The sequence below is a fragment of the Sturnus vulgaris genome, chromosome 3 (genome assembly GCF_052056855.1).
Source record: "Sturnus vulgaris isolate bStuVul1 chromosome 3, bStuVul1.hap1, whole genome shotgun sequence".
Classification (NCBI taxonomy): Eukaryota; Metazoa; Chordata; class Aves; order Passeriformes; family Sturnidae; genus Sturnus; species Sturnus vulgaris.
Genome location: NC_142245.1, coordinates 26,242,030 through 26,256,282, shown reverse-complemented (window position 1 = coordinate 26,256,282; position 14,253 = coordinate 26,242,030). Strand labels below are relative to the sequence as shown.

Sequence of the window (14,253 nt, the reverse complement as noted above, 5' to 3'; positions counted from 1 at the left end):
AATCCATGGGAATATACATAATGAGAAGGGAAAACTTTAGTCTTGTTTATGGTCTTTTATGGTTATGTGCTGAAGTACTGTAACTGGTTTTAGATACTTGTTTTAAAAAGTTGTCTAAATCTTGAGCTATGTAAGAAAATGGATGGTAGGCTTGCAAAATAAGGCCCACAGTATTATGTTGAGATTAATTCAATCATGTTAATTCCAGGAAGTTTAAAGTGACCTCTTATTGTCTGCAATAGAGACTTAAATGAAAAAGAGATGATATTTGATTATTCTCATTAGTTCAAGCAAGCAAGCAAGCAAGAAGTGGCTTGAGGCATTGTGAGGAAAAATTTAGAATTATATATCAGGGAAAAGTTTATAAACATAAAAATTCAAAGCCAAGGAAACCGGCTGCCAAATGAAGCTTTGGAATCAGCACTGCTGAAGATATTCAGGGCTCAGCTAGACATCCATCTATCAAAAAAGGATAAAGAAATCAGTCCAGCCACAATTTAGGGATAATACAAGAGAGTTTCCTGCCAAATTTCTACCCCAAATAGTATATGATTTAGTTGGAATGGAAAAGAAAAGCACTTTGGCTTGTTAGATCTTTCACTGATATAATCTTAAAAGCACAAATTCTTCTGCCTTTTATAAAATATTGCTAGCAACCTAAAAAAAAGTCTTTGTTGTAACTGGAGCGTGTAGGTTTTGCTCTAGTTTCAGACACATTGACTCTAGTTTAGAATGTTTTCTTTTAAATCTAAAAAATTTATATCTTTAGAATAAAAAAAATCTCTTAGAATGAAAAATTATTTCACAACATCTTTTTTCACAGCAATTTTCCAGATGTAGTCAGATTACTCATACCAAGCCTGAGGAAAAACTGTCAGTAAGGTATTTATTTATTGCAGGATTAATTAGAAGTATGAAGGCTGGTAAGACTGGAGGGTTAGGATAATAAGGTTATAAAGACATGGTTAGCTTTTTACCTCTATGTCACAACTTCAAATACAGGCCAAGAGGGATATTTCCCATTCATTACTTCTGAGTTACTGTTCAGATGGGTGGTAATGACCTACTTCTAGTGGGTAGGCAGGCAACACTTATACAGTGGAGAGTTCAAGACTGAACTGAGCTGGCAGACTGAGACTACTGCTCATCAAAAGCTGGGGTTCAGATTTTTAAGCCTATCTTAACATTCAAGTAGTTGCCTCTTGCAGTTTTGAGGAGTTTGAAAGCAGTCACCTTGAGCTGAAGTAAGCAGAGTTAAGATACCTAAGCTCTTTTCAGAAAGCTAAGTACACATTTATCTGGAACACTGAACAACTTCAAAATTGTAACCCAGCACCCTCACCAAGTTTTCTGTGAAACTCTGATTCACCACTTTTCCATGCAGCCCCAGTAGGTGTCTGATTTCCCCATTGTTTATCCCAGCTCGCTGGCTTTCAAGTGCTCTGCTGCAAGTGCAGCCTCCTTCAAGGGCAATGTCTTCCAAAGCATCAGTCATATCAGAGAGACCAGCCTGGCACAGAGATGAAGCAGATACCGTTTTAAAGAGGCTGTTTCAGAAATAGAATTAGATTTAAATAACAAATGAATCCTCGGAGTGAGTACTGAGTTTCTACAGACGTAAAACAGAATTCAATATTTTCAATTTCACTTGCATTCCCTAATTTATACTGTAAAAATTAGTGCTAATTTCTAAGATATGCTGTAGAGTTGATCAAGGCTAGTTCTCAAAAGCAAGTCTGCCATGTTATCACTGCATTATGAAAATGTGTCACATGATGTAAGGAAGGGAAATATGAATATCTGCTATCTGATATATGTAATTGAAAAGGGAAATCACAGAGTGAAATCATCAAGCCACATTAGCCAAAGAGAACAGATAAGTAAGGCTATAACGCTGGAACTGTAAACAGAGATTACACTCGTGTGGAATTGAGCATGTTTTTAGAAGTGAACTAAAATGTTGACAGTAGAAATTTAAAAATGTAGCCCTGCTTATCACAGAAAATTTTCAAAAAGCTGTATGGATAGGATAATAATCATTAATTATCATGTATTAAAAGAATGCTATTTTTGGGTGTCACTTGAAACTTCTCTACAAATGACAGAACTTAGAAGCAAGAAAATTAATTGCCCTGGGCTCTGATTTGGCTCGGGTACATGTGTGCATTTTCTGCCCTTCCACCCAGCTTCTTGCCACAGCTGTGATGGCATCCCTAGCTGTGTGCCACTGCTGTCACCAGCCTGGCCTGGCACCCAGCACACCTTTCTCAACCAGCTCAGGACACAGCTCATGCATGTGCTGATCATCTCCTCTCTCTTCCCTTCTGAACGTTTCTGTGAAACCACATATGCTCGAGTCTGTAAATATGGACACCAGATCAAACTCTAGAAACACTCACCATCAGAAAACTTCCCTTTAAATGTGTCAGAGTCCCTGTTTGCCGTGTTCCTTCACCCTCCACAGTTGAGAAACCACAGGAAGAGCACACCATTTCCTCCAAAGAGACTGATTGCTGCTGTCAGTATCCCACATTAACCCAGAATCTGCTCTTTCAGCTGCAAAAATGTGCTACTGACCTGTACATTTTAAGTCACTGAAATAGGACATTTTGGTAGAGGAAATATTCAAATCAGGTTATCACAAAACAAGAGCTTTTATAGTTGATTGTTCAGGCAGTGCTGCTGACTGCTGAGCTAGCTCTTAGTAAGAATGTGCAAGTTGTGCTATTTTTACTTGCTACTTGTCTAGTACTAGACTCGTTTGGAATAATTTATTCTTGTGTACAGAGGTATATATCTAGCAACAAGAATTTAGAGGAATTTTCTGTAGCTAATAAAATTGTCACAAGAATTCATTGAGAAGGAAGAGAGAATACCTTGGTGAAGAAAACTTTGAATGGACTTTGGAAAAAAGGCCCAAACACATTTGACATTCCCCTCAAAATGCTTACATTTTGGCCTGTGAAAAACACACTTCATTACCCTTGTCATGCCGCTTCATAACTTCTTGTTAACTTCTTGTTGTTAACCTACTCATCTAGTTCAGTGGTTTTTATTCCCTGGTTTTCAGCCACTACCCTTTCCCCACTTTCAATCTTTGCACACAGACACCATCTGGCTTCACCCCCGGGCTTTCCTAGACAAGGGCAATCTAGTTAGCCTTGTGAAATCCAAACCCCAGGCAAAAGAAAAACTGTAGAAAACTTCCACAAGACAGGCATTGTCACTACTTTGTGAGGGGCAACTCATTAACCAGAGAAGCTGTTAGAACAGAAATCACATCTTAAGCACTAAGTTATCTTCTCAACCATCCTACTCTTTCCCCCAAACTTTTCCTTTCAATTTCCTGGAATTACTGCCAATCTTTTCTGGTCAAGAGAAAGTTTGACCACTGTGTATGTAATTACAGAATTTCAGAGTAGAACATCATGTAAGAAACTGTCTGTAAAATGCTTGGAGTAAAGTAGATTAAGAACAGATTTACTAAAGAAATTAGGAAGTCATTCCAGTGTTCTTTTCTGTTCTAAATAACATAGCGAAAATAAATCTCTGAGGCAAGATTCTGGACAAAGACATTCCTTTGAAAAGAGACCACAAGATTCCTGGTCTTCTTAATGGAGAAAACAGAAAGAATTGGTCTTGGTTTGGGACTCGCAAAATGCTGATCCTTTTGAACAATGTGGACAAGTACAGAATGTTGTCCAATGCATTCATCCTTGAACAGAAAGAAACCAAATTTCTGTGTGCTCTGTCTCATAGGAGTGGAAAAAGAAAAGAACCCCTCCCTTTCTTTTTTATGTTTGCTGTGTTCCAAAGTTTCTAAAGGAATTTATTTGGCCAAGGCATTTTGATGTGTACATCTGTTTTGCCCTGAGAAATTATGATGCAGTTGCAGAGTTCGTTGGTTTTGAGTCAGATATCCTTTTATTTCAGGCTCTGAGATTCTAAAGTCAGTAAGAAAATGCATATCTCTACAGGCACATTTCACTAGTGATGGCCACAGAATGAAGATTGAGGTGACTTCTCCACAATAACATAGTCACCCCAACTTCTACCTTTTTCTTGTAACCACTCAACTTATTGTTTTCTGTTTTTCATTGTTGTATTCTGTTGTGCCTCCTGACTTGATAGTTACTCCTGTGTGTCTTCACAGGAAGAATGCACATCACAGCCTGCTCTGACAACATAGGCCCAGGGAAATGAAGAATAGCAATTTTTCCATTTTTGTAAACTGCAAAAAGGTAAAAATACAATCAGCCCCTTCTCTGTCTGGCAGTCAGAGAAATGAAGGGGAGAATGTATGGGGCAGTGACTGGGCACCACTGACATAGATGTTAACTTCCAGTCTTGTTAAATGTCCTGTGAGAAGCAGCATGTATTGCTGTCTGCCCTCAATATGGCTGGGGTTGCATGATATTTAGATGATAAAAGACTCTCATGTAAGAAGTAGGTACCATATTAAATATACTCTTTTTGATTTACAGTGTTTCCCTGCGAAAACCACAATTTCACTTGGGTTTGATGAGCATGCCATGATGGCATTCTAAAGGTAGGTTTACCTTTTGAAATGATTGAAGAGTAGAAATAGACTGTGTACTCTTAGCAGGGAGCAACTTCTGATACCAAATTTTGCAGTCTAGAACTGGGGTTTTGTTGTGTTTTGAGGTTTCTTCTAAAACGGTGGTCTTTTCAGTCAGCAGAGAAAAGTTTTGCCAGTGTTCTTGTATCAGTTAAACTCTTATATAAACAATCTTAGAAGGGCGACTGTTAAAAGATGTGAGATATAAATCAGCAATCTCTGTTCCTAATCACAGTGGATGCAGAGGTTTCTTTTGATTTTTAATGAAGAAGTTTGGAGCTGGAGACTACAAATATTTAAAGTTATTTTGATGTTAATTTTTCAAATTTCCAAGGTATCTAAGATGTAGCTAATAATAATAATAGCAGGCGTTGTCTGTTTCTCCCAGCATGTGGCATGAAAGTAGTGTGGTCACAGAGCTATGCATTATTTACATGGTGTCAACATGTCAGCAAGTGGTGTGGCAGAGAGCCAGCTTAAATCACTTCTGATTTTAAATACAGGACACTGAATAATAACGTTGTGTCACACTTGAGGACACTGGAATCTGGCAAATCAACAGTAGCTCAATGTGTCAAAGTCGTTTGGAAGGCTTCTTCCTTTCCTGAATGATCACAGAATCAATATAAAGGTTCAAGGAAACTGTATAAAGCTGGCATTTTTTTTTCCTTCCAAAGTGAAAGAAACAGGAAACAGACATTTTTGATTGCTTTGTGCAAAGATGTGTCATGAGGTCACTGCCCTCATGCAGGAATGTTTGCTCCTGAGAATGGGCAACCACCCCATGGTATATGTTTGCATTAATCTTTGCTGTCCTCTCTATGTGGCAAATCTGGTATGATAATTTTCATCCATTAGTTTTTTGCAGAATCTACTGTACTATCTCAAACAGCAAGTGTATTGTTAAGAGGCAATCACATTGTTTAGAATAGGTGCTTTAAGGGTTTGAGGTCTTCCATGAAAATCTTGAGTGCTGTTCTCAACCATTGCTTCTGCACCAGCTCTGATTTTTGTACAACCCTTAGAGCTGGTTCACCTTGCCAGCTGGTAGGAAACCAACTCAGCAAAATAAAACATGGATAGCTTTCTGTTGGCTTAGTAATCCAATTACATTCATCAAGGAGCCATGTGAAAATCAGAAAGTGGAAGGGAAGGAATGGGCCTGCACGTCAGGGATGAAAGGATGCAGGGGAAGTGAAGGGAGCAGAACTGTTAGATGAATTTTAATATATTGTGAAATCTCACCCTACAATATTTAATGGACAGGGAGGAAGCTTTTAGGAGGTTAAAAGAAGCATCCAAAATACTGGGATTCATTTTGCCTTGTCACCATAATACCCTTTTTATGAAGCTAGAACTATGTATGCTCATAAAAAACCCTTTGCTTTTTTTTTATTTTAAAGTATAATGTAACCATTGGAGTCTGTGCACAGTTCTTTCAAGTTAAAAGCTTAGTTCAACATTCCACTTCCATTTCCTGGTAGAAAATGTTTTATATGAAAGCAACTTTAACCTTTCAGAAGGGTTCATTTACTGTTACGTTTGGTATCAGCTTTCCAAAAAATGCAGTCTGTGTTTGGTGCATTATAGATTCTGGTTTTAATATTGGTTTAGGAAAAAAAAGTCATATGGCATAATTCAGAAATAAAACATTGCAACAGAATTCTCTCTGTACGTGAATGTGCCCCATGAGCGAGTGGTTTAAAGTCAGTTTGATCACTTAAAGCCAAGACATGGGCTCAAGCTATCCATGAACCAGCTGGTAACAAATAACACATTCAACTCTCAGCCACAGGAAACTGTTAGGTTGCCTTTTTATAGACAACTACAGCTCTACAGCTCCTGAAACACAAGGGAGTATCATAAGGACTTGGAAAGAATTGAACACCTACCATATGCGCATAAAGAAGGGTAATAAAGATGAAAGGCCAGAACTGAGCTTTAATTTCTCTTTTTCTTCTTTTGATTTATCATCTGCTTCTGCATTGCTACAATTTTCTTTGGCCTAAAATTAGGGAGAAGATGCTTGAATTTCTTAGTTTGATCAAATCAGCCAAACTTAGCCTTCCCTCTCAGCCAGTGTAACAGATGCTAAACATGAAACTTTAAAGTACATTCTTGCTTTCTTTATGCCTTTATTGTGCATTCATTTCTGAAGTGCTGATTGCTGTAACAATCCCCTGCAGTGGGCAGTTGCTGGCCATGGGTTGCTGCAGTCAGGTGAGATGGGCATTGAGCTGGTAGAGCTGCATCAGGGTAGCTCTGAACTAGAGCGAGGGCTGATTACTTGGGTGCAGGGCCATATAGACATATCTGAGTCTCCTTTGGGACCTTAGCAGCTTCTCTGCAAGTGCTTCAGGACTATCTCAGCTGTCAGGTTTGCTCAGGAATCACTGCACCACGATCCCTTGCCATGTACGGATAACTATGGAGTTATCCTCTACAGGAATTCTGCTGTCAATAACCACTTTTTACAGAAGGAAAGGACCTTCAGACATGCCTGGCCATGAGTGAGACAATAAAGGCTAATCCTCTGTGCTGCTGAGCCTCAGATTCTAATAAAGGACTCAGAACTTGTAAGGGTAAAGCTTCAAAGTAAGTACAGATTTGCAGAGGGAGGGCAGATAAGGGGGTTGTAGCCCACCCATCAAGACCACCTGGTCTTAATATATGGTAGCAGTCAGCTTTTGTGCCACACACTCTTCCCATATCCTACCCCTCTTCCAGGGAGTGAGATTTCCAGGAATGCTGCTGGCAGTGTATGTGTCAAAGTAGGGTGCACTACAGAGTCTGTCAGTCACACACAACAGTTTTTATCACCCCTGGAAATGCAGCAGCCAGATCTGACAGTGATGGTCAGAAGCTGAACCTTAGTAAAATAACACTTATGATATTTAATATCTGATGATGAATGCACGTCCAATACTTTGAAGATGGAAAAATCTGCAAAAATGCAGACTATAATTTTTCTGGAAATGTGTTCTGTGGCATCCCAAAGAGTATTCACATTTCTTATTCCTTTTTTGTGCATGTGCAGTTCTCATGAACTTTCAGCTATGAATCCGTATGGGAATAATTTCATTGTGAGAAGGCAGCTTCCATTCTATCCTGAAAAAAAGCTGCATGAAAATCACGGGAAGCTACAGAAGAAAGTAGCAGTCATTGTTTGAAGGCATTGTGGCTTATGGAGATGGAAAACAGAACGTGGATTTGCCTCCAAATTTTATAAGCTTCTAGAAACATGAATGAATGAGAAACAAATGCAAAAATTTGCTTTAAAAAATCTTAGAACCTCATTGCTTTTATAACAAACAGACCTGGCAAAAAGGACGTTAATTATCTGGAATATCAGTGTTTAAACAGAGAGTGCTATTCTCAGTATTTTTTGGTTGCCGCCTAGATTGGTGTTACTCCTCAGTTGCTAACAATGAAGTTATCAGCCACTGGAACAAATTACAAAGAGGAGCAGTGAGCTTACCATTTCTTGAAGTCTGCAAACTGAGAGGGGTTGGTATGCTTTAGCAAACAATGGATACACAGCTGGGTGAAATTATATTGTTGTGCTACAGAGAAGTACATGAAATATCCTATGTGGTCTTTTCTAGCTTTAAGAACCATAGTCTATAATTTCACAAATATCTTGCAAAGAACTCTGAGAAATAGTGATAACCAGAGCATCTCCTGGTTTGGGGTTGATTATGCCAAAGTGTTAAAAAAATTACAGACTGTAATGTTTCTACATGTTTCTGTCACAACTCATATTACTAGCATTATTTTACAACATTGGAAATTCGGTTTTAGGGACTAAAGAGACCCTTCCTGTTCCCCCGAAGAGCAGAATGTACTTTAGTTCATGAAAGAGTGCATAAACAAGTAAGCATGCAGGCTGCTGCTTCCTGACCTGATCTATTGCAGTCAATAAAATCGATAAACTAGACTCACTCAGTGAAATAAAAGACATCCCATGAAGGAAATCTGAGGATATTTCTCATTATTGTAGATATTTTTTTAAACTTTCCTTTTCTACTTCTTGTAGGATAACCTAGCACACTGTTTAAGAGAAGATTTTTTTTTTTCCTAGAGCAGTCCTACAGTTGAAAAGAGCATTTTTACCCCCTCCAGATTTCAAGACGTTTGGGGCATCAGGCACTGCAGAAACCTAAATGGAGTGGGACAGTTGAAAGTTTGGTAAAGATGTGCCTGACTGAACAGCTGGACATGAGAAGAACTAGTGCTACAATGCTGAGTGGGTTTGGCAGCACAGCTAGGACTGCATAGTTGGGATGTCCTAGCTAATCCTAGAGCTGACAAAACATCATGGTATAGCTTTCCAACTGTTTTAGGGAAGGTTGATGATTTTGTATCCAAAATGGATATGCATAATTCCAGAGGGAGGTTTTTAGGTTTTAGATTGTAGACAGTGGCTAGTTACCTTTGTGTCTGTGTCTAAACTCCCTTAGTGGCCATCTTCTTCTATATATGTATGTTGTGTCTAAATAAATATCTCAGCTGTCCCTCAGGTGGAGGGAGGGCTGTTGTCAAGGCTTGCTTTAGCCAACCACACTGTGTCAGTCAGATACAGTGATGGGAGCACAGTATGAAAGAGCCCAGAGGAAAATTGATAGTTTGTCATATAGAAGCACTCAGATTGCTTTATCAAGCAGACTTTTCTGGTCTTAAGTTTCATAAATTTATAACCTGAACTGATTCAAATAAGTTCAGCTTTCTCTTGTTACTGTGTTTTTTGCTTTTCTGAGAAGATGATTGGAAAAGATGGATGATGAAAAAAAGGAGTGGCCTCTCAAATATATTATCCTTTAAAAACCCCACAACCTAGTTTGCCATAATAGTTCCAACAGTCACTAATCTATTGGCCATGCAATGGCCATAGTAAAATATAGGAGTGTATATTTAATGCTTTGATTTCATTAATCTAAAAGAACAATTTCGGGTTGTTATGGTTGAAGTAACTCCTCCATTTTAGTCCCCTAAAGACTAGCTGTATAGTATTTCAAAAAGTATAATAATATACAAGAAATTAAAAAGGTCTTTAAACATTTAAAAGGTTGGAGAACTAGACTATGTTTCCATCCATCAGAGGGATTGTCCAAAGTAATTTTTGAGCTGCACTGCAAGGAAACTGGGAAGAGCTTGAACTGCTAATGTTCCCTTTGCTGTGTGTATATACAGAACAGTTTTCTTGTCCCACATGTGTTCTGTTGATTTTGAAATTTTAGGTCTGGCATGGGACACAGTGAATATATGAGTGACTTAAGAAACAAATAAGCGTATTTCATTTTAATGGTGACCCCTTTTTTCTTTTTATAACCTTTTAATATAAACTAAATTAAGTTTCATCGGGAAAAGATGCTTTCAACCACAAACCCAAGCGTTTTTGTTTTAAAAATGTTGAAATGACATATTTCTAGAATTTCAAAACCCGGGGTTTTCTAATTTTTTTTTTTTTTTGAGGACAGGAAGTTCTTCTGGGAATAATTTCAGTTTTGATGAATTGTCAGTTGTGACCATTTCTCTTCATATGAAAACACTGTGTTCACTCCCAACTCTAAACCCAGGCTCCCAATACTTTCCAGAAGTCTGAGGTATGATTGTCTTAGTTACTCATGCATTATAATGAGACATAGATTTTGGGCAACTATCTTTATTCACTGGTGCAATAAGACAACTGTGAGAGTGATCTGATATTAACTGAGATTCTTTCTCTACATCTACTTGAGATTGGAATAGTTCTGTGGTTTGTGTTCCTAAGTTCCACATATATAGTGTTTAATGTCAATTTTTGGTTCACAATTTGTAAACAAGTAGATACAAGTTACATGTGTGCTAGAAATTAATTTCTTTAAGAGGCTCCCCAGGGAATGGTCACGGCACCAGGCCTGGCAGAATTTATGATGCATTTGGGCAATACTCTCAGGCAGGCACATGCTCACTCCTGGGGGTGGTCCTGTGCAGGGCTAAGAGTTGGATTTGATGATCCTTGGGGGTCCCTTCTAACCCAGCTTTCTGACTCTATGACTCCTCAAGGAAGATGTGCTGTCCTGTGTTCTCAGGGATGAATGACACTTCTGATGAAAGCAGGTATTGGAATCTCCCCATTTAAGTACAGGTTTATAGCTTTTCAGGCTGTAAAATATCTCTACTCTGTTTCAGTCTTAGATGAGAAAGAACTAAGAATAACTAAAACAGATATGAAATTTAGCTAGAGAAGCTATATCACAAGTTTTCCATCAAAACTGGTGAAGGCAGTGTGTAGGAATTCCTGTCTTCTGTGGGGCTTCTGGTGCATTACTCAGTCACAGTAAGTTCCAGCACAACCTATTCTGAAGCTTCAACGATGTCAAGGATGCACTTGTAGATATATTTGCATTCTCAGATTTCTCTTTACATTCTCTTTTCATTTCTTTTTCTTCCAAGCAAAGTTTTGAAATTATAAGAAGAAAGCTGAGGTCCTTTTGGAGTCTAATTAACATTGCCTCTGGGATCAAGATGTCTTCATTGCTGGACAGCTGAAAGGAAATACATTGTCTCCACTGAAATGTGTCTGTATATCCCGAGGAGGATATATTTATTATGAGGAGAACTCTTCTGAGCTGGAGGAATTAACAGTGGTCTCTGCAAACCATCAGCACTTCTCTGTAGTCCCAGAGAGGAATGATGCCTCACGATGCATCTTTTTCCAATAGTTTTGAAAGACCTCTTCCATGATCCTTCCAGCCTTGGAAACCAGAGGTCTTTTCTATTTTCTGTGCCAAAACCTCCTTCCAGCCATGTTGCAAACTGGCAATGCACGAAGAGCAGTTAGTGGAATATCCCATTAGCCTAATGTATGACAAGATTAAATGCCCTGCTCCTATACTAGCCTTCATTGTCACAGAGCATTCTGTATTTCATCCCTTGCTGTCTGTGCTAATCAGTAGCACTCTTTTGCTAACCAGTTCATTTTGCATTGTTTCGAATCGCAAATTTGAAGCATAACACCAGTGTTATTTTTGGGCTGACTGAGCACCAGGCATTGTAGAAGATCAATGGAGAGATTTTGGCAATGGAGAAGGGACCAACAGGGGTGTGTGGTGCTTGCTGCCCTTTGCACTTGGAGTTTTCACAGCAGGCAGGGCTGTGCTCCTCTTTTTGACAGGAACAAACAGCTTGTGTTTGAAGGCACAGGAGATTTTGTTTTCCTGCTCCTCTCATGCACCTTGAAAGTGATTAACTGCACATTCATTTTGAAACTGAAAAGGAAGCACATCAGCTTGTGGTTCTGCCACTAAAATTTGGTTCAATGGTAATCCTTGATTCTGAATCCTGACGACCATTTGATTTTGCTAATGTGTGATTTTGTATCTGTAGACTCAGGAAAATTTCAGCAGCTATTATCTGACACCAGTTTTACTCTCTCTTCATGTCTATGGAATAAGTACTTCTCTATAAAAAGAAGAATGCTTCTTGTACGCAGTTGTATGGCAATTAAAAAAAGGCAATTTTTTGGAGGCTAATGGTAATGGCATTTAACTGCCATTATTTACTTGGCCCGATTACAGCTGACTCCTGGCATGTCTTGAATCTACAGCTACATAAGATAAGTGATAGAAGTAATAGAAACCTTGTTGAAAATAATATTGTCTGTGAACATCAAATAACTTCTCATAAGCCTAGTCTTAGTACCAGACTTTTATTCTGATCTTATATAGTTCTCACTGTTCAAAATCTCAAGTGTGAATTCTCACTGTTGGTTCAGAATTAGGTTTGGTTGTTGCAACCTCATCCTGTCATTGCCTTGCTCAAGTAGTATATTCAATATTGTATAAATACTTATGCATGATTGTTGTCAATAGATCACATGCATCCCACACATTGGAATAGTAACCTACAATCATAGAATGGCTTGGGTTGGAAGGGACCTTAAAGATAATTTAATTGTATTTTAGAATACAATTAAATGACTTTATAAGTCCAGAAGGCATATAACATTTTGCAATGTTGATTCAAGTACCAGCCAGAAGAAGGGTCAGTGCTGATAAACAGTATGAATAGTTAGGCTTAATTCTTCATTAGCAGCAGCACTTTATTCCAAATAACTTTATATATTGGCTACATTCACTAAGAAATTATGCTTTTGACTGTTTCAGATATTTGAACAATTTTATATATATAGTACAAGCTGAATACAAGCCGTTTCTGTTATTGGGAAATCACATACTTGATACTTGAAGAAAGACCTAGCCTTTATGCTGGGACACTTCCCCCCACCTTTGGCATCACACCTTCTAGACTTCCCCTCTCAGCTCTGTAGTTAGCCAAACAAAGATACCTACTATCATAGACTGGTCCTAACCTGACTTCATCCCACCTCAGATTCTGCCTTCAGCTTAAATTCTTGCAGGGCAGCTTAGGATTTTGAGTGAAGAAACCTGTTTGTAATGCAGCTATGAAGGGCAGCATTTCACAGTGACTCACGAGAAGATTTATTACGTACTTAGGAGATGTTACTTCTATGCATATTTTGCAAAACTGTACGGAAATAAGTAGCCTTCTGTCCTCTTCCCCCTGTAGAAAAGAAATTTGACAGCTGTGAATGGAACAGACTGAAGCCATTTAGAGATGGATGTTTAAATTGTACAGCATTGATGGGATTGTTTAATAAGTATTCTCTCTTTCTCTTTCATTACATGAGGTTTTGCTTTTCTTGGATCGCACAAATTCTTGTAAAAATGTAACAAGCTACTATGCTGAATATGCCAAATAAGAAACAGATGGATCTCTTTAAAGAATAGTCTATCAGTAATATTAATGGGATCTCATGTTGAGGAACCAGGCACCTCCCTTCCCTTACGCCAGCCTTCTTGGCCTGAATAAAGAGACTCTTCTAACAATGACTTGCACATGGCAAAGGAGAAGGAGGAGGTTTTGGTAGCTGCGATATAAAACATGACATTTTTTTCTTCTCAGAATGTATTTCTAATGTGCTATACTCTTGGCTATTATGCACAAGGTTTTCTGTGGTGGGCTGATTTGAATACAAGGCTTGACCCAATTGTGTCTCTCTCACACCACAATTCAGCTGGTGTAGTGGAGATCCTCTGACATCAGTGTCATCCCCCACAGTTAATACCATGTGGGGCTATACTCATGTAACTAAGCAAGAACCTTCTGAATAAAGAAAATTCCAGTTGGTGTAGCAATAGGATGCATATAATACTCCTTAGACATCAACTTCTGCATGTGAGATTAGAACTCCAGGTTTTGCATTATCTTTTTGCTTTAGCAGAAGTGGCCCTGTACTCTCTAGTTCTCTTGCCTTGGGTCACCTTTCTCAAGAAAGAAAGCTTAATGGTATCAAAGGCTGAGTACCTCTTCATTAACAACAGCTTCTCAAAACAAAAACAGATCTATTTCTGTGCTATGAACTATCAAAACCGGACTTACCTGCTTTGCTGAAAGCCAGAATAGCAGCTTCAGATATAAATATGCTTATTAGACCCTCATGATACACTTGGTTTGTCAACCCCTGGTTTGTCTGTGAGACAGCCAAGTGGATAAAGGCAAGTGTGAGACAGATTCAGTGATTTCTGTAGCCACCCCAGCTGTTAGAGGAGTGTCCTGGGCAAAGCATGTGAGTCACACAAAAGATATACTTCAGAAAAGTAAAATAGTAA

At 38.6% G+C, this 14,253-nt stretch overlaps 1 long non-coding RNA gene across 1 annotated transcript in view; it reads left to right on the top strand.

The window, feature by feature from the left end:
* The window catches only part of LOC106857213 (uncharacterized), a 280,912-nt gene that overhangs the window by 93,098 nt on the left and 173,561 nt on the right, over positions 1–14,253 (top strand). The window contains exons 6-7 of the long non-coding RNA XR_015802218.1: positions 4,154–4,241; positions 4,485–4,549. This is a non-coding gene — a long non-coding RNA (uncharacterized LOC106857213). The remainder of the gene's footprint in view (positions 1–4,153; positions 4,242–4,484; positions 4,550–14,253) is intronic.